Below are 19,563 nucleotides of genomic sequence, written 5' to 3' on the forward strand. Positions count from 1 at the left end.
TATATATACACACACACACACACACACACACACACACACACACATACATACACACACATTGTGGAATAGCCAAATCAGGCTATTTAATATTACCTCACTCACTTACTTTTTTGTGTAGTAAAAACAGTCTGCTCTTTTAAAGCAAGTAAATACCTTGTATCAAAGTCAGACAGACAGCAAATTATAAATTTTGACTTCAAGCCTAGGCTTGAGACTCAAAGTCTGTTTTCCTTATATTACACAACATGAGTGGTTCTCAACCCTGGGTGTACATTAGAATAAAATGGGAAACTTTAAAAAACAAAAAGTTCTGCCCTCAGAGAGTCAAATTTAATTGCTCTGGAAGAGAGCCCAGGTGATTTTAATATGCTGTCTGGTTTGACAACACTGCTCTCAAAAAAAAAAAAAAAAGATAGGAAGTAACAATTTATCATGATAAATTGATGAAAAATGCCAGATGTAGACTATTTAAAGTGATTGTATTTTCCTAGAAAATACTGAAGAACATAGAGCAAGGATCCTGAGAGTAAAATGAACCTAACTTTGAACCTTGGTTTTGATGCTTTCTTGCTGAGTGGCCCTTAGTTGGCATTCAGTAAAATACTGATTATGAAAGAAAGAATAGGTGTTCCTGAAAAGAGTATAGAATAAGTAAAGAGTATACAATAAGTAATTCTTACTTAAGCTCACTTTAACCTTCCAGTAACTCTTACTTAGCTCACTTTAACCTTCTAGTAACTCTTACCTTGAATGTTTTGAGCAACTAATAAAAAAATTTTAAAAAAAGAAAAGAGGGTTCTAGCTGGGTGCAGTGGTACATGCCTATGATCTCAGAGACTTGAGAGGCTGAAGCAGAATGATTGCAAGTTCAAAGCCAGCCTCAACTACTTAGGGAGGTCCTCATCAGTTTACTAAGACACTATCTCAAAAAATAAAAAGGGCTGGGGATGTGGCTCAGTGGTTAAGCCCCTGTGGGTTCAAACTCCCCCACCCCCATTACCAAAAAAGAAAAGAGAGTTCTATCTTTAAAAAAAAATGGAGTGAATGCTGCTTCTGGTGGCCTCCCATGGCAGTGGGTGAGGGGTGGTCAGTAAGCAAATAATAAAAGGCCACAGGAAAAAAATTCTTTTAATTTTCCTGATCAGCCTGACTGTAAAGCCTCTCACCACTGCCAAATAAATATGTTCCAAGCTACTGAGTGATTCTTTTTTATCCCAAGTATCTTTTATTCCCTTTCAGCCATGGATACCACAGTAGGACATATATACTTGAGTGGCAGGGAAAGAAGGACATTTAAAGTATTGTGCATTAGAGTTGAAATATATTGTACCATAAAAACAACATTTTGGTAGTAATTCGTTTTCCTGGTATTCAGTTAAAGTCTACAAATAATTTTGTCAGAAATTTACTATATTTTATATACAAATAGTAGTGCATTTCAGTATCCTTTGGGGTTAAATAGGCTTTGAGGAGCTAATGTGGAAGTGAAAGCACCATTTATAATCTTGCTTCTATGAGAAATACTACAATACAGCCTTTCGAAGCATTGATTAAAAAGGGATCCTGAGAATGGAAATATTTGGGTAGATTCTAATGAATTTAACTAGGTTGAATTACCAACCCCCACTGAGTCCTAGTTGTTAGTAGGAGCAATCCTCCTCCTCTGCCTGATGGTTTTAGATTTTCATTACCTGATAAACTATAATGATTTCACCTGTGACTATTGACTTTCAAAAGAAAAATGAATCTCCTCAAGGTTAATCCCCACTACTTCCACTTCTTCCAGACCCAGATCTTCCAGACCTTCCTTCAAATCCTAGAAGACCTCAAAGAAAAAAGGAGAAAGAAAAAACTGAAAAATATGCATGATAAAGTCCTAATTTCTACACAATTTATGAGGTCATAGTATATATTAGCAATTCTTCTTCCATCCCCTTTCCCATGTTCCCCTTGCCTTCAGCTAATACTTTTGCTAGTTGTGAGTATATATCAGTGTAAGGTAACCAAAACCTTCACTCCTGAAATATCTTAACCACTATTGATTCTTACTTATCTCACTTTAACCTTCCAGTAACTCTTACCAATAGAGTACTAAAACTTGTCCAAGAGAGTCCCTTAGCTTCTAGACATAATCCCCCACCTAACTATGTAGTTCTAACCCTTTTCCCATTTTATAATCATGATTTATTACCTAGACAATATGGCAATTCGCTGGCATAAAGATCCCAAGGTAAGTGATAGGGCAGCCTCGGTTTCCATTCAACAAATCCTTCTGGTATGTCCTAAAGGAAATATTCCTCCTTGGAAACAAAGAGCACAATATTGTGGGCTTAGAAACAAAGGTAGGACATGAGGAATAATAGTGAAGAAGTCACTACAGCTCCTACATTGTGGTTCTTTATTCTAAGTAATTCTAGCTATCAAAGAAATAGCATTATATATACATTAGTTGCTAGCTCAGAGAGTATACCATAACTGTGGGATAGCTCTGCAGTCTCACTGGTGGCAACATAAATAAATTGTCAGTAAATCATTCCATCATTGTGTCTTCCTGTGGGCATGAAATAATTTCTTCAATTCTGGTTCTTGAAGTTCATTAGTCAGAGGCAATACTTTATGAGATTCTAAGAAAGTGATCAAGGCAATTCCTAAGTCCATGGATAGTGATGTGAGAAGAAATATTACAGAAAAAGAAGACAGATCCGTATCCAGGATGGATAGAGGTCCTCCATGATGATAAGAGATCCAGTGCAATCCATCTGCCATCAAGTCACTGGCAGGTGCTGAGCACCTGCTAGAAATTCAGTGTTAGCTCTGACATTGGTGAAGATTGGCATTCATCAGTAGTAACCAGATCAGTCTTGGTGATGGGAAGCCCATTTTCTAGATGCCACACATAATCAATATTCCTATTCCCAGGGCCACTATATTCAAGAGCCCATTGTACAAGTATCAGGGTAAATGAGGAAGGCAGCCAACTGGTATCCACAGGGTTGACCATATTGATGACTTTTGGTTATTGAAACTTTCTTTACAGTAAAGTAACATTCATTTGGGACACAAATATCCTCACTCTACCTACTCTGAGAGGCCCATTCTAAAACTTCCTCAGACTTCCTTTTAACCAATATTCCAATGCCATTTTTCAGTCTCTGACTCTGTGGCCAAATAGCCACTTACCCATGAATCAATGTAAATTCCTACTTCTGAGTCTTTCTCTGCCAGGCAGGGTAGACCATCAAATTTTGATGCATACATCATAAAATTCTATCCTGGGATTTTTGGTACCCTCTCTGGGGAGAACATCAGAGTAGGTTCAACCGTACTTCCATTGGTCATGAATATCATAAAACTCTATAACCTTGCTAGTCTAAATAAGACAAACTTCTATTTTGTTCTCTTAAAGACTTCCTCTCCCTTTCTTTTCCAGGGTTCCTTGTATAATCTTCTATAAAAGATAAGAAAAAATTTAAACCTCAGATAGTTTTAAATGTTCTCCATCCAAAAAATTTTAGAAGCAAAGAAGAAAGAAAAAAGAAAAGGAACCACTACTTGCTTAAATAGTTGGAGGAGAAAAAATTACAAAGGTCCTCACAGATCCACTGTAAACATAACTGATATTATTATGCCTAATTTAAAGATAATAACTGAAATGTGGAAGAAGGGAGTTTTGTCAAAACTTCTGTAACTTCCTAAGAATATAGGCAGGGAGAAGGATCTACTTTCTAGTACACTGATAGAAGAATGAATGCCCAAGTTTGTAGGTATGATATGTCTGAGAAGCTCTGGTTTTGGGAGGGATGAAAGAGAAATGTTGATTGCTGGAAGGAAGATAAAGAAGCAAAGAGCCCTCAGGAATGGGTGGTCCCAGAGCACTGAGTAGGGGGTAAGAGTCACAGTCAGGCTTTCCAGAAACCCTGTTGTAAGAACCATTACTATCTGTGATGTTTCCTTTTTGTCCTTTTTTCTTGGTACTTTACCAATCATTTTAGAGGTAGAGAAAGAGAAAAACATAAAAACATACTGAAGCCCAAAGAAATATTTCACAAAGATTAAAATGGCAGAGATAGGGAACACAGGTAATCTAATGAAGGACAGAATAACTTGACATTTCAAAAATGTCGAGTTAGTATTCAAAATGTCATGTTTATATCGATTAGGAAATTATATTTTCAGCAAAATTTTCCTAGTTAACAAAATTCAGTGAATATTTTTAAATTAGCATTTAAATTCCTGAGATTTAACTTAGCCTCCTCATTTTGTGTGTTCTGGATACGTTCATTGTAAAAGAAAACTACTTTTGTAAACAGGCCCATAAATTGATGAGACATCTTTTATTCTATTAATTCCAGTTGTGTGACCTAAAACAAGACATTTAACCTATCTGGACCAAGGCCTGTCATATCAAGTTTGAAATAATGAGGTAATGCTAAATGTCTTATGAGTCTTCTCTCAATTTTCAAACTCAATTCTATGAAAATTTGAATTATCCTTACATAGAGCTCTTATTTAAGTTGTGGAGTTGAAAAATAAGATAGGCTCCAGCAGAGGTCACTAGAGTCACATTGAGCCCTAAATCTGATTATCTTCTAAGTATGTGGTAGTTGACTTTACACATTCCACTGCCTTTTTTTTTTTTTTTACTGTATAGATTCCACTCTATACCCATATCTTGTCTGAATTGTTCTTAAAAAGTACTTGGAATACCCACCTCATCTAGTGTCTTTGTTTTTGCTTCCATTTGTCTTCTCTGATTCTTTTACCTTATTTATTTATTTTTCACCTTGCTATTGGAGATTATTTACCTCCATTGACTCTAGGATACTTCAAGAGAATTTATTTTTAAGAATTAGCAATGTTCAATTTTTTAAATTCTGAGAACTATGATGAGTGTATTTCTTTATATATATGAGAGTACCGTAAAAAGAAAGCACTTAAAATTCAATCCTCCCCTGGGTTTTCTTCTTCTTTTCTTTGAGCAACTAAAAAAAGGTATCCGTCTCCTATGGAACTCAGAGAATTCTATGCTATCCCTGAGAATTCTATAATTCTATGTTAATTATTTATACTCCCCCATAGTTAATTTGCTATGTATATGAAGCCAGAAATAGAATTGTTCATATATTCAAGAGCAGGATAAATATTTCAGTGCCAGTTCTAATTTCAATATCATATGTTTTTTCTTTAAAAATATAGTGGCTACGTATAAAACACAGATGATGCTGCAAGCTGGCTATCCAACAAATCACCCCAAAATCACAAGACTCCCCAGAGTTCTAAGTTTTAAGAGTAAATCTTAAGTTCTAAGACTTAGAATCTTGGTTTAGATATAAGGTGTTTCCTAAAAGCTTGTGTTGAATCAATGCAAAAGGGTTTAGAGGTGAAATGATTGAATCCAATTATTGATTGAACTCAATGATTGAGCCTGAACCTAATCAGTGTGTTAATCCTGATAGAGATTAACTGGGTGGTAACTATGTGCAGGTAAGGTGTGGCTAGAGGAAATGGGTCCCTGGGAGCCGGCCTTTGGTGTATATATTTTTTCCTTGTTGAGCAGAGCTCATTCTCTCTACCTTTCCCTCTCAACCCACCTCTTCCCTGTTGCTTCCTGGTGCCATGTTCTCAGCTCCTTTCCTCTATCACACCTTTCCATCATGATGTTCTGCCTCACCCTAGGCCCCAGGGAATGGAATTGGCCATCTATGGACTGAGACCTTTGAAGCCATGACTTCCAAATCAACTTTTCCTCCTTAAAATTTTTCTTGTTAGGGCTGGGATGTGGCTCAAGCGGTAGCGGGCTCGCTTGGCGTACAAGGGGCGCTGGGTTCAATCCTCAGCACCACATAAAAATAAAATAAAGATGTTGGGTCTACCGAAAACTGAAAAATAAATATTAAAAATTCTCTCTCTCTTTCTCTTTCTCTCTCTCTCTCTCTGCCCCTCTCTCTCTCTTTCAAAAAAAATTATTCTTGTTAGGTCTTTCTAGCTGACTAAAATGATTGTCTTTCAATTTGAGACTACTCCAGAGGTGTTCAGTCTTCCTCAAAGACTTTCCCCAAAGTCCATATGCTATGCAAAACTTCACAATGGTTCCATTGTAGCAGGAACCAAAGAAAGTTAATTTCTTATACAATAAAGAATAATTTCTGGTCCTTTGGCCTGATGTGTATGTATATGTCATCCCTCTTGACACTACTCAGCCCACAGTAGTGCTTAATAGATGTATGGCGGGCAAATTTAAATCTTGTTCTTCCTTTTTGGTCCTTACACACACTTTTCTATCCCCTTGAGGCAGATTGATATTGTCACTTTCCAATTGGCATTTCCAATATTATGTATGTTGAGGTCCTTGTCTAGGAAGGTAATTGGGTTTCTTTCAAATTGTTGAAAAATAATGAAAGCCTTCAAGGAAGGCCTTCAACAGACTACTTCCACAGTGAATCAGGGATGACCTGGCAACAAATATAGCAAAAACAATGATATATGACTTCTGGGACTAGGTCATAAAAGGCATTGCAGCTTCTGCTTCAGTTCCTTGATAGTGTGTTGTCAAGAAAGCCAGCTGCCATGCTTCAAGAAGTGGTGCAGAGATCTGAAGCTTCCTGTTAAGAGCCAGCACCAACTTGCCAGGCACACTAGTTGGCCAGCTTGGAAGCAGATCTCTCCCAAGTGTATTGCATCCCCAGACTTCTTCGAGCACCCTTCTTTTCTCTACTTATAACAGAACCTCAAACAACCACCTCAGTTCCTGAAGGTGCATAACCATACTTACTCATCTGCCATAGCTAACTGATCCAGCTTCTCTGAGTTCTAGCCTGGGTCAGATCTTCTGTGGCTGGGATCAGTCACCTGTGGCCAGGGTTGGAGGTGCACCAAGGCTGTGGCACAGAAATGGAAGGTAGCTTCCAGGGAGAGGTGTGTGTGAGCTGAACTAGCCCTGCAGATGTATTCTACTAGTATCCCACCCTACTTCTCCTCTACCACAGGAACTTGCCTTATTATATACTTAGTGCACTGTCATCTAATTGTCTTCTTCGTTTATCAGGGCAGGACTCTGGCTTATTACAGATGAATCCCTAACATCTAGCACAATACACGGCACACAGTGGGTAGTAAAAAAAAAAAGTCTAAAAAATGAATAATCTGTACTGAATATTTTAGGCTTATAGGGTCTTTGATATTTTAACTGTATAGTTGTTAACACATAAATAGATGATCCACACAATTCAAGCACAGAATGTCACTATTGACAATCAACACTTGGTTTAATAACAGGAAATATCTATGAAAGTTCAACAATATATTTCCTATAATAAGAAATATTTTAATGCCATATGTATCCATCACTTATGTGTGATATATGTCTGCACCCAGGAATAAAAATGGAAACTCACTTTAATTCTCAAAGATGAAAAAAATCATTCCCAGAATTTCCCATTTGAATCTTATATATAATTTTTTAATGTACTAGGAATTCACCCCACCACTGAACTACATCCCATCCTTTTTTATTTTTTATTTTGAGACAGGGTCTCATTAAATTGCCTGGGCTAGCCTGGAATTTATAATCTTCCTATCTCAGTGAGTTGATGGGATTATAAGATGAGCCATTGAGCCTGGCTTTTATATATGAACTTATCTTAGAAAATCTGTTACCTCACAGGAATTTTAATAATATGATATTTTGGTAACAACTCAAAGGAATTTATTTTATCTGTACTGAAAGAGTGAATTACTTCTCAAGGCAAGAAATAGTTTCCGTTGTCTCTTGAAAGTAAAACATAGCCAGGCATAATGGCATACAACTATAATTCCAAGTACTTAGGAAGATGAGGTAGGAAGATTAAAAGTTGGAGGTCAGCCTGGGCTGACTCTGTGAGACCCTGTCTCAAAATAAAAAGTAAAAGGACTGGGGAATCTAGTTGAGTGCCTAGTTCAATCCTTCCCACTAAAAATAAATAAGTAAAAGATAATTTACTTTTAGAAAACCAGTAGAATTTATCTTTAAAAATCACAAGTGGCCTAAAGATAGCCATTTGAAGAACTAAAGAGGCCATAATTTACATGAATTATTATGAAAACCTAATTCATTGTGCAAATTATGTCTCTTGAATTTCTAGAGGTCAAACTTTGGATCTAGAGCTTGAACCAGAATATCCCTGTGGTCTCTCTCTACTACAAAATTTAATGATTCTAATCATGAACACATAATATATAAGTGTATATAAAATAATTTTTAATGCTTTTAATGCTTGAAAGATTCCAATTATAGAGTAATGCATATTTATCACAAAATTTATAAAATATAGGAAACACAAAGACAAAACTAAAACTCACTCTTAATGCTCTCCTTCAGGAATAACTACTATTAACATCTTTGCTTAGCTACTCAGTAAATAAACCAAAATTGACTGACTAAAATATTTCCCCAGTCATTAGATATTTTTATGCATTATTAATGAATGTATATGATTATGGCATATTAATATTTGACAATTTATTTCATTAATATTCTATTGTAGGATATTGAGGTTCTTTGAAATTTTTCTTATACTAACTTTAAAATGTATGTATTCTTGTACATTTTTTACATACACATTTTAATACATACATATTTTCTTTTTTTTTTCAATTAGTGCCTTGAGGTATATTCATGTATGTACATAGAAAAGTTAGTTCATATTTATTCCACATTTCTTCCCTTCTCCTGTTCCTCCTCCTTCCCCCTTAAACCCTTTCCTTCACTGCACTGATTTTTCTTCTATTTTGATGAATTAATGTGTGTGTGAGTGTGTGTGTGTGTGTGTGTGTGTGTGTGTGGTTTGAAAGGATGAGAACTTCTCCAAGCTATGTTTCGGAAAGATGTATTGATTATAAATCCAACAGAAATATCCAAATTTTCTATTCCCCCCAAATCCTTGCCAACCCAGAGTAATAACTATAAAGAAATCATCCATCTGATCTTTTAAAAAAAATCTCCATTTTTCAGAGATAGTTTATAGCTGATCAAAGAAGAAACTTATGGTTAAAACCACAGTTCTGTTGTTTAATTTCTGTGGATGGAATTCTACCATGTCAGGCCTATTGCTACAAGCAAAGGAAAAGAAAAGTACTAGAAATACTCTGTTGTAACCTTTCCTTTTTTAGGAATATAATGTCAGTATTCATGAAGATGAAGCTTTTATGGACTATACATCTACAGATATGAGGATTAGTACAAAATATGAACATTTACAGTAAAAAGATCATTAAATATTAAAATAAAATAGTAATGCATGTGAAAAGAATCAGAAAATAAATATTCTTGGAATGCCTTATAGCAGAAATGGGGACAATAGAGTATTTTTAAAAAAATATTAGTGGTGTAAAGATTTGTACTTTGCCTGATACATTTTTAGCTGTTGCCTTTAATAGGATAATGTTTTGATTATGTATCATTATAGTTTCACTCTGGGAATTTTCTGGCTTAGTAGTTTTATTGTGGGCACCTACAGACATGAAATGGCTAGAGATCATCAGAGATCTACTTACCCACTTGGGCTAAGGGACTTTCCCTCTTCTTGGCCTCCCCTGTCCTGTGATCACTTAATGCAGGTACTAAAGCAACAGCTTTCTGATAAGGTCCAAGGCCTTGTTATTTTTAAAAGGCCCTAATTCCCCTGCCTAGAAGAGAGTGAGCTCCCACATTGCTTTAGTTTAACCTCAGATTCTAGAAAAAAGTTTAGTGAACATGTTATATATGTTGTGTCGGGATTTTACAGGACAGTATTTTTAAATGTATTAGCAAAGGGGAACCAAGAACTATTTTGAGCATTCCCCAGGTACTTTTTGTATTTCAGTTGTAATGTTTTACATATTATTTCTAATCTATGAATCCTATGGGGCTGGTACTATTACTGCCATTTTGTAGATAAGAAACTGAGCTTCAGAAAAGTTAGATCATTAGCTCAAAGTCACAGGGTTATAGGCTGCCAGGACCATGATTATACCCAGACCTGTATGCAGCTTAAGTTTTGTTTAATTAAATATTTTTTATTAGTGCATTATAGTTATATGTAATATTAGGGTTCATTTTGATATAATCATACATGCATAGAATATAATTTGCTCCACTTCAGTCCCCAGAACTTTCCCTCTCTGTCCTCTCCTCCCTCCGTCTGTTCCCCTTCCTCTGCTCCATACAACTTAAGTTTTATTTAAAAGGGTCAGGGTAGTGAAGCTCTAAGTTTGCAAGTGTTTGTTGTTTTATTTCTGTCTCTATATGCAGTATTAGTTTCCTCCCACTTTTTTTTTTCCAACAATGTTTTTCAGCAATCAAAAGATTTATTGCAGGACGTTTCCCTGCCAGCAAAGTCTATTGAGCTGAATCACAGACATCGCCTTGCCTTCTGTCACTATTCATAATTTATTCATGGATCGCTGGTTCCTTTTTAGCATTATATCCAAGTTATGTATTTTGAATGATCCTTTCAAGGCTTTGGGAAGGACCTTAAGGGAGAATTGAGGAAAGGCATTTTATAGAAAACTTTACATAGGAAGCAAATGATTACTTTATCTGAATATGAATCATTCAGATTCTGCTGGCTCAAGAGACAGTATTCAAAGAAGGTGAGAGATGAATTGAAAGAGTAAATGACTGGGCTAAGACTTCATGAGAGACACTAACTATAATTACTACAAATTCCAGAAGTCAAAAACATGTTTTGTTAATATCAGTGCAGTGAACTTAATGTTCATGCCCCCCACCCAAATTGCAAAATCCTAAATCCCTAGTGTGAGGATATTTGGAAGTGGGCCTTTGGGAGGTGATTAAGCTATGAGGATGGCCTCATGAATGGGATTAATGCCCTATAAAAGAGACCCCCAAAGCTTCCTTGTCTCTTTCTGCAGAGTGCAACCCAAAAGAGGACTCTCACCAAAACCTAATCAAGCTGACGCCCTGTCTTCTACTTCCAGTCTCCATAACTGTGAGGCATAAATTTCTGTTGTTTATAAGCTACCCAATCTATAGTGCTTTGTTATAAAAGCCTAAATGGACCACAGTTACAAATAGGATGGAAAGTCAAATAGCCACGCATGCATGAGTTTCTCAAGATGAACCCAACTACTTTGTATAACTATAAAGCTCTTAAGAAAAATGCTAAATAAAGTCTTTTAAAAAACCAGTCAATTAGGATTCAGAGAACAGAATACATATATGCATTATATCTTATTGTTTATCTCATATATAATATACATATAAATTAATTTATTACAGGGATTAGACCTTCCATAGTAGAGGGAGTAGCTTAAGCAGTCACTGTAAGGCTATATCTGATCATGGAGTTTGAAGTCCACAAGGCAGGCAGTTGTGAAGGGATGGATGGGGCAGCGAGAACAAGCTGGAACCCCCAGAATGAAATGAAGCCACAGAACAGACTGAAACCCGTATGGGTTCTGGTCTCTGACCATGGTAGTTCAGGTGGCCCAGGGAAACCAGTCCTTTCTTCAGGAAACTAAAAGCCCATACTAAAAGCTCAGGAGTCAAACAAGATAAAGAAGGGCGTAGCACAAGGTAAAGTGGTTTCAGCAGTGGGCACTGCCTCTTCACTGGGGGGAGAGAGCCAGCAGGTGAGTGACAACGTGATCAACATGGTAGTGGTTATGCAGAGCGGCTATTCTTGGTTTTTGCCTGCCCCATCCTCAATTAATCTCTGGCCCATCCAACAAAAAACACAGAGGGAAAAAAAAAACCTCAGGAAATTTTGCTCAGGCTAGCCAGGTTGGCACATTACAAAGTTACCACACTAAACAAAAAGAATATTATGTTGTATGGCACTAGAATAAAGAGAACAAATTATTATTGTCCCAAATAAAATGAAATCCTTATGAATCTAGTTGAGGAGCTTCCTGACTTACACAGCTCCTTCTCTTTAAGAGCCCTAGTGTCTTCCTGCACTCTACCAGGTATGGAGCACAGATCACATAACCCTCCCTCAGAGGTTTGCTGCCTGTATATATGTTGGGCTTGTCTCTCTGCTGTTAATTAATATCCAAGTTGTATTGCTTTAGCTCTGATGCTGTCTGTCCTTTCCTCTTCTCAGATAATTCCTGTCTTAGTTCGTTTGTGCTGCCGTAACAAAATGCTACAGATTGGATAATTTATAAACAATGGAAATTTATTTTCTAATAGTTCTGGAGATTAGGAAGAGCATGATCAAGCGGCCTGCCAGTTCTGTGTCTGGCAAGGGCCAGTCCCATTGATGGCATCCTCTCAAGGCAAAACCCAACCAACTTACTCCCTTGGGTCTTTGATAAGAGCACTAATCCCACGTGAAGGAGGAGCTCTCATCAACTCACGAAGGCCCTACCTCTTAATGGTGTTGCACTAGAGATTGTTTCCGTGTGTATTTTGTAGGAGACATAACACTCAAACCACAGCAAATCCTTTCTCAAATCTGCAATTCTCAAAATTTTCTGTTTGCTTTTTGCATTAGTTTCCTGTTGCTTCTATATTACCACAAACTTAGCGGCTTAAAGCAGCACAAATTTATCTTATAGTTCTGGAATTCTGAATTCTGAAATGAATCTTACTGAGCTAAAATCAAGATGTTGTTAGGGCTGTGTTCCTTTTGGAAGTTCTAGGACAGGATGTGTTTTCTTGCCTTTTCCAGCTTCTAAAGGTTGCCCACATTTCTTGGCTCATGGCCCCCTTCCATCATCGATGTCAGCAATAGCCAATCAAGTCTTTTCATGATGCAGCTCCACAAAGAACCTGTGTAACTACTTTGAGCTCACAGGGATAATCCAGGGTAATCTCTTTATTTTTAAAGTCAACTGATTAACAGCTTTAGTTCTGTCTGCAATCTTATTTCTCCTTTGTCATGTAACCTAACACGTTCACGGCTGCCAGGGTTTAAGACATGGACTTCTTTGGGAGGCCATTATTCTTCCCATTCTTTTCATAGCCTAGGTTATTTGTAGACTAGAAGCTAGAACTCATGTTTGGGACATTTTGCTTCCTACAATGCCACAATCCTTACCTGCAGGCAGTAAGCACAGCATTGCTATAAGAATAGGGGCAAAGCCAAAAGAAGAGAAAGAAATCCCAGGACAAAATCAGTTAATATTGAGAAATATTTTCCTATCCCCAAACAACATTCAGTATATTTGAACACCAACTGTGTGGTCTTTTTTATCTCCTCACAAGAGCTTATTGGGCAATGGTCCTGGTTCCAGTGAATAGTTAGGATTCCTATTTCCCCAAGTGAAAGATTTCTTTATTGTTCCCAAATGTATTTTCCTGGGCACTTGCTTATCCACCCAGGGCAAATTCCTCTTTAAGACCGATCATCCTCCTTTACTAAAACCCATGGAACTTCATTCATTTTTCCTTTTACCACAATTCTGGAAATCATCAGGGATAACATTCCATAATCACTTTATATTTAGTAGCCTTCTCCTTCACCCCTCTCAGCCACTATGGAGAGAATTTATTGCTCACTGAATATCCGTGTGGTCCTTCAGATTTCCCAGTCTTACTGCAAATAGATGGTCCACATGACTATTTCTAGCAAAGGACTGTGAGCTAAAGTGGCATATTGTATAATTATGGGATGTCTATACAGATCACATTCTTAGTTTAAAGATGGACCTTTTTAGCTTGCCCACACGAACCTATCACTACTGCAGTTGCAACTCTCTGTTCATTGGCCAGTATGTCTTTCTCTCATCTCCACCATGTTTTTATTTTTATTCCTTATTCAGTTTATATTCCACAATCTATCGTGGTACCCCCTTTTTGTCAATATTATAACTTTCCTTGTCTGAGCACAGACGGGGAGCCTGAAAGCACACTGCCTGGGTGAAGAGACTTGAAGCTGGGAAATCAACCTAAAAGGGATCCGATTCTTTAATTCAAGTTGAGACTACAGAAAAGTACTCTGTAGACTACTGTCCCACAGAGAACTCTCTTCTAATGAGTAGATCATAGTCAACATTAAAAACCAAACCATAAAACAATCGCATGTGAGAATCAGCAGATCAAAGAAATAGGAGCCAAAGCTTCAAAGAGTAGACTCACATGAAACAGATTTTAACAAAATATATTTAAAATGTTCAAAAGGGATGGAGGAGGGAATTCTAAAAAAGGGAAAAGAATAGGGGGAAAATAAGGATTTGAAAAAAAATTATTAGAAAATGTAGAAATCAAACAATAATCTATCCCCATCCTAAGGCTTCTGCCTGGACATTCATACCTTCAAACTCTTGCTCATCTTTACAGGCTCAACTTGAATGTCATTTCCAATGATGTACTTTGTCAACCTCTGAGAAGATGTTAGTTTCCCCCATTATAAACTTCTGTGGCTCCTTAATGTCTGTTTTTAGCAATGCTCATCAGATTAAAAAATATTGTCCAATGTATGTCTTTGCTATATGATTGTAATGGCAAGTACCATCTCTGTCTTGTTTTTTTGTCTTATCCCCCTGTGCCTATGCAAGTGTTCAACACATGGAATATTAACAAGGCGACCATACACCCTCATATCATCCCAGCTTACCCTTACTGCTTTGAGGTTTTTTTTGTTTTGTTTTGCTTGCAGTACTGGGGATTGAACCCAGGGTCTGACACATGATAGATAATAAATCTATCCCGAGCTACATCCCCAATGCTTTTTATTTTATTTTGAGACAGGGTCTTGTTGCCTAGGCTGGCCTTAAACTTGTGATCTTCCTACCCCAGCTTCCTGATTAGACAAGGTTACAGGAATGTACCACCTTGCCAAGCCTTTGATTAATTAGTAATAGTCTCTTTCACTCTTTACCCAAATTGAGTAATTACTTGTGTGAATATCCTAATTATTGGCTGATGGATTTATTGAACCAAAATGCCTGATTCACTAACTCACTCTATTCCTCTTCTTAGAAGCTCATTGGAGGGCTTGAGTTGTAGCTCAGTGGTTGAGCATTGCTTCGCATGTGTGAGGCACTGGGTTTGATTCTCAGCACCACAAAAAAATAAATAAGCAAAATAAAGGTATTGTGTCCATCTACAACTAAACATACTTAAAAAAAGAAAAGAAAAAGCTCATTGGAAGGTAGATACCTGGTTTCTTTGATCCTTCTTCTTCTAATTTTCAAACTCTTTCCAGACCTCATATAACTTTACTTACCTAGTTAGTTTAGACTAAGCTCTTTCTTGAAAAATACTCTAAAATTTCAATCTTCATTTTCTCCTGCCCTATAACTTTTCAGATATCCAGGTCTGACATGATCCATTTGATTTCTTTGTTTCTTTATGTGTGTTGATATATTTTGTGATTTCCCCCCTTATAGTAGCAAAGTGAGCTGATGCCACTGCAAATTTATTGTCTTAAAACCTAGGGGGCTTCAGGGATTCCCATGTTGTTCCTATCTCTCAAATCCTGGCAAACCTCAAACATTGCTCCACCCTAGCACTGATCACACTATTAGCTTATAAATCTGTTTTGCCAAATAGAATTCCTTTGGGGCCTTGTTCTTTTACTCACCTCTGTTTCTCTAGCATATAACATATTTCCTAGCACATGGTAAGTGCTAGAAAAATGCTTGTGAAGTGAATGAGTGAGGACTGGCATGAATGACAAGACACTAGTGCAAGAAGCACAAATAGGAACAAATGAAATTAATTGTAATATTCATGTTGTGTGATAAGATTAGCACCTGACTTATAAACCTTTGAAAATATTGCAAAAGAAGCAAATGCCTCTGTTATGGTTTAGAAGTGAGGTGTCCCCCAAACGCTCATGTGTGAGAAGGTTTAAAGGAGAAATGATTGAGTTGTGAAAGCCAAAACCCAATTAGTGATTTAATCCCTAATGGGATTAACTGAGTGATAACTGAAGGTGGGTAGGGTGTGGCTGGAGGAGGTGGGTCACTGGGGTATGCTTATGGGTGTATATTTTGAATCTGGTAAGTGGAGTCTCTCTTTGCTTTCTGATTATCATGTGAGCTGCTTCCCTCTACCACACTCTTCCGCCATGATGTTCTGCCTCACCTTGAGTCCTGAAGAATGGAGCCTGCTATCTATAGATTGAGACCTCTGAAACCATGAGCCCAAAAATAAACTTTTCCTCCTCTACAATTTTTCTGGTCAGGTCTTTTAGTCAGAACAGTGAAAAAGCTGACTAAAACAGTCTCTTTTATGTTTCTTATTTATGAGGTATATGAGACACAATAATTGAAACTATAGATACATCATAATAAGACTTAACTATATTTATATATTCATATCTAACGGACCTCATATGCCTTTATGTGTCTGTTCTAAGAAGTCAAAATGGCACTGAAACCCCACGATATCTAAAAATTTTGTCACTGGAGACTGCCAAATATGTCCTTATAAACTCCATTTCATTGATTTGCTGTAGTTTCTACCCTAGGAAAATCTCCTTCTACATTTCCAACCATCTATGCCATTATATGAATGTACTCATCCTAACCCTAATACTTACTGTTCACTGTCTGTTCACCTTGTCCTACCACTGCTGACCTCTTTGTTCTCAATGGTTATCCAGTTCTTGACCATTGATAGTTTTAAAATTTTCTGGCCTTTCTCCTTGCCACCTATTAGCTAGATTCCTAGATGATTCTGAATTTAGCAACCATAAGATCTTTATTTCTTAGATCCAGATTAATTCTTGTCTGTGTGAATCCTAGTCACAGTCCAGTTGAGGTCTCTTACAGCCATCATCATCCAAAATATCCAGATACGTCAATAGGTTTAACTGAATTGATTTAAGTGACTATATTCTTGGGGTTTTTTCCCCCTCCAAAAATCTAAAACAAAAAACTATGAATTGTTCACTCAGACACATTTTTCTCCTTAGGATTTAGGGTAAACAACTCAAAAAGTGTGTTTTTTATTGTGGTAATGTTAAGAGGTGACCATCACTGAGGACCAGCTTAAATTCACCCAACTGAGGAGATTCTATTCCTAGATCCTACTATTCTGCCAAGCAAGAAACATAAGCTGGAGAAAGAAGAGTTGAAATTAGAGACTGCCAAGTAATCTTTGGCAACTGTGCAGGCTACGTCTAGGTGTACTGAAGAGAAGGGCCATATTTATATGGAAGACTGTTCTTCTTACTCAGATGTCTATGCTATTATGCTTCTATGTTTTCATAGTAAATGTTTATTGCTTTATCTAAAATGTAAGATAGAGTGAGAAGAGCTTTCAGACCTACTGGAATTGGAATTAATTCTGATATTTACAAGGTGTGTGACCTTTGGCAAATCACCACATTTATCCAAGACTTGGTATTCATCTGTAAAATGGGAATAATAAGACTTACTTCATTGAGTTGTTAAGATAATGGACAAAAAGTTATTCAAAGTACCTGAGAGAACATCTGGCACAAAATAGGCAACTATTTAAAATAAATAGTTTTTATAATAGATAAAACTATTTTTGTTAAAGTGGCCATTCCATTATTGGTTTTTGTCTTCTTATTTATACATCTGTACTGGGTCTTAGAACTTCAAATCAGATAAGAGAGTAAAGAGGATTTTTATTTTGGTTTAAAAAACATGGAATCAGTCTAGTTTGCTAAAAGGAGCAGACTATTTAGATGAGTCTATTTGATTTCAGGATGATGTCCAGCCTTATCCTTCAGCAGCCTGAGTACTGCTTGTTCCAGAAGTACATTGCTGAAAGAGTGGAGTCATACGAAGTCAAGTGTGGGTGTTTCAGGAAACCAGTGCCAGGACACAGTTTTGGAAACATGGTCATCCAGTAACATTTATTGCTACTCTGTGCATAGAATCTCATCTGACAATGTGAGGTGATGCAATAGAACAGATAAAATAATAGAATTTTATAGTATCAGAAATATGTATGTCTAGACTATCAAGATTTTTAAGTATTATTAAAGATCAAATGCTAATGCCTTCATATTGTAGAAGAAGAAACTGCAGTCTAGAGAAATAGTGCACTTGCCACAGAATTCTCTAATGTTCCATATAGAAATTGAGGGAGAACTTGCCAAAAAGAACTCAAAAAGCTATATAAATCAATGTGATCACTTCCAGTTTTATAAAGAATACTAAAGTATCTATTATAAAAGATTTTCTTATAAAAACTGTTGAGAAGTCCTCGAGTACATTTTTGATGAATTGGATGGGAATTATTTTTGGTACCTAAATGGCAAACCCTCCCTGAAGAATATAGTAACCCCTGAGGAATACTGAAGTGATTGAAATGACTGGATTCAGGGGCAGTGAATAGGTGGGAGGTTTAATCCTGGCAGCTCTTACATGAAAACCATAAGAAATGTGTGAGAGTGGTCTACTTGGGTCAGAAAGAGAACAGGAGATTGAGAAGCTAGAAAGAATGGAAAGCAGATGATGGAGTTGGCAGTGCAGACCCTATGGCCTGTCTGTAGGTTGTTTTCTGAACTCCCTAGGGGCCTAGATAAATTTTGTGAAGGCATCATCTCAAGATATAGGAGAGGAAAATATTTTCTTCTAAAGATTTTTAAGCATAAAATTCTAATTTCCAAGGAAAAGTCAGAAGCCTAATGTTTTGACTGGGCCTCTAACTGAAATTTGCCTCCCTTTATCAAATTCGTACTGGAGAAGGGCAAAACCTAGTTATCCCTCTCAAAATTCTTATGTGAGATTTCTATTTTGCTTACTTTCTGATTACTTCATCAGTGCTGGTTTGTAATTTTATGGGAGAAATGAAGAATCTATATTGATAAAATGTGTTTTTATATCCCCAACTTTACTATATGCCCTTGGGAAATCAGGGAGTGGATTAATTTAAAATTGTATTCTCTACCTTTTATATCTCATTGATTTTGTATATATTATTCCAGGGTTGAGGGAAAAGAAAGTTGTATTGTGAAATATAATAAACTGGGCAATCAAGATTTAGAATTATAGGTCCGAAAACTAAGGACAAAGGCACTTGAACAGGTGTGAGTGGTCTAAGTAGATCCACAAGGCTGTGAGTAGAACATTTATTTGTCATGCCAACATTACAATTGTTTTTAGCCTCTAAACTAGTTCTCCAGAATTTTCCTGAAATTATCCCAATGTTACCAGCATCCAGACCAGGAAAACTACCTGGATCCTGGCTGGCCAAACTTGACTACCTTCTGGCATCAGATATAAGCAAATGATGTATAAAGGAAAATGAATTTGATAATTTTTGAACAAACTGGAGAGAAGCAGCCAGGTTCCCTGACTTGACTGCTGGTAACACCAAGAAGTATCACCTGGGCTCCACCCTCATCAGACCTCCATGCCACCACTTCTGACAGAGGCCACATGAGATCCCACAGTGTGCACTCAGCCTCTTTTAAGAACTCCAGTGTTCCAGCAGATCCTTTGCTGATCATGTTGCTCTACCACATGCCAGCCTCTGGGGAGGGCACTCTTCTTCATTTGGACCATTCTGTTTTCATTCCCCAAAGCCCAAATAATCTACAGGCCCAGAGAGAAGAAAATACCGGAAACTCACCTGCAAGCTAAGATGTCCTCTTAAGAACCTATTGCCTATCCCAGGATCTGCCTCTTTCTAGAGTTCTTCCATGGAACTGT

General features: G+C 37.0%; 1 long non-coding RNA gene across 1 annotated transcript in view; it reads left to right on the forward strand.

Moving 5' to 3' along the window:
• The window catches only part of LOC125618156, a 20,964-nt gene extending 15,224 nt beyond the window's left edge, over window positions 1-5,740 (forward strand). The window contains exons 2-3 of the long non-coding RNA XR_007349397.1: window positions 1,787-1,899; window positions 4,353-5,740. This is a non-coding gene — a long non-coding RNA (uncharacterized LOC125618156). The remainder of the gene's footprint in view (window positions 1-1,786; window positions 1,900-4,352) is intronic.
• Window positions 5,741-19,563: the final 13,823 nt, after the last annotated feature.

Source organism: Marmota marmota, unplaced genomic scaffold (genome assembly GCF_001458135.2).
Source record: "Marmota marmota marmota unplaced genomic scaffold, marMar, whole genome shotgun sequence".
Classification (NCBI taxonomy): Eukaryota; Metazoa; Chordata; class Mammalia; order Rodentia; family Sciuridae; genus Marmota; species Marmota marmota.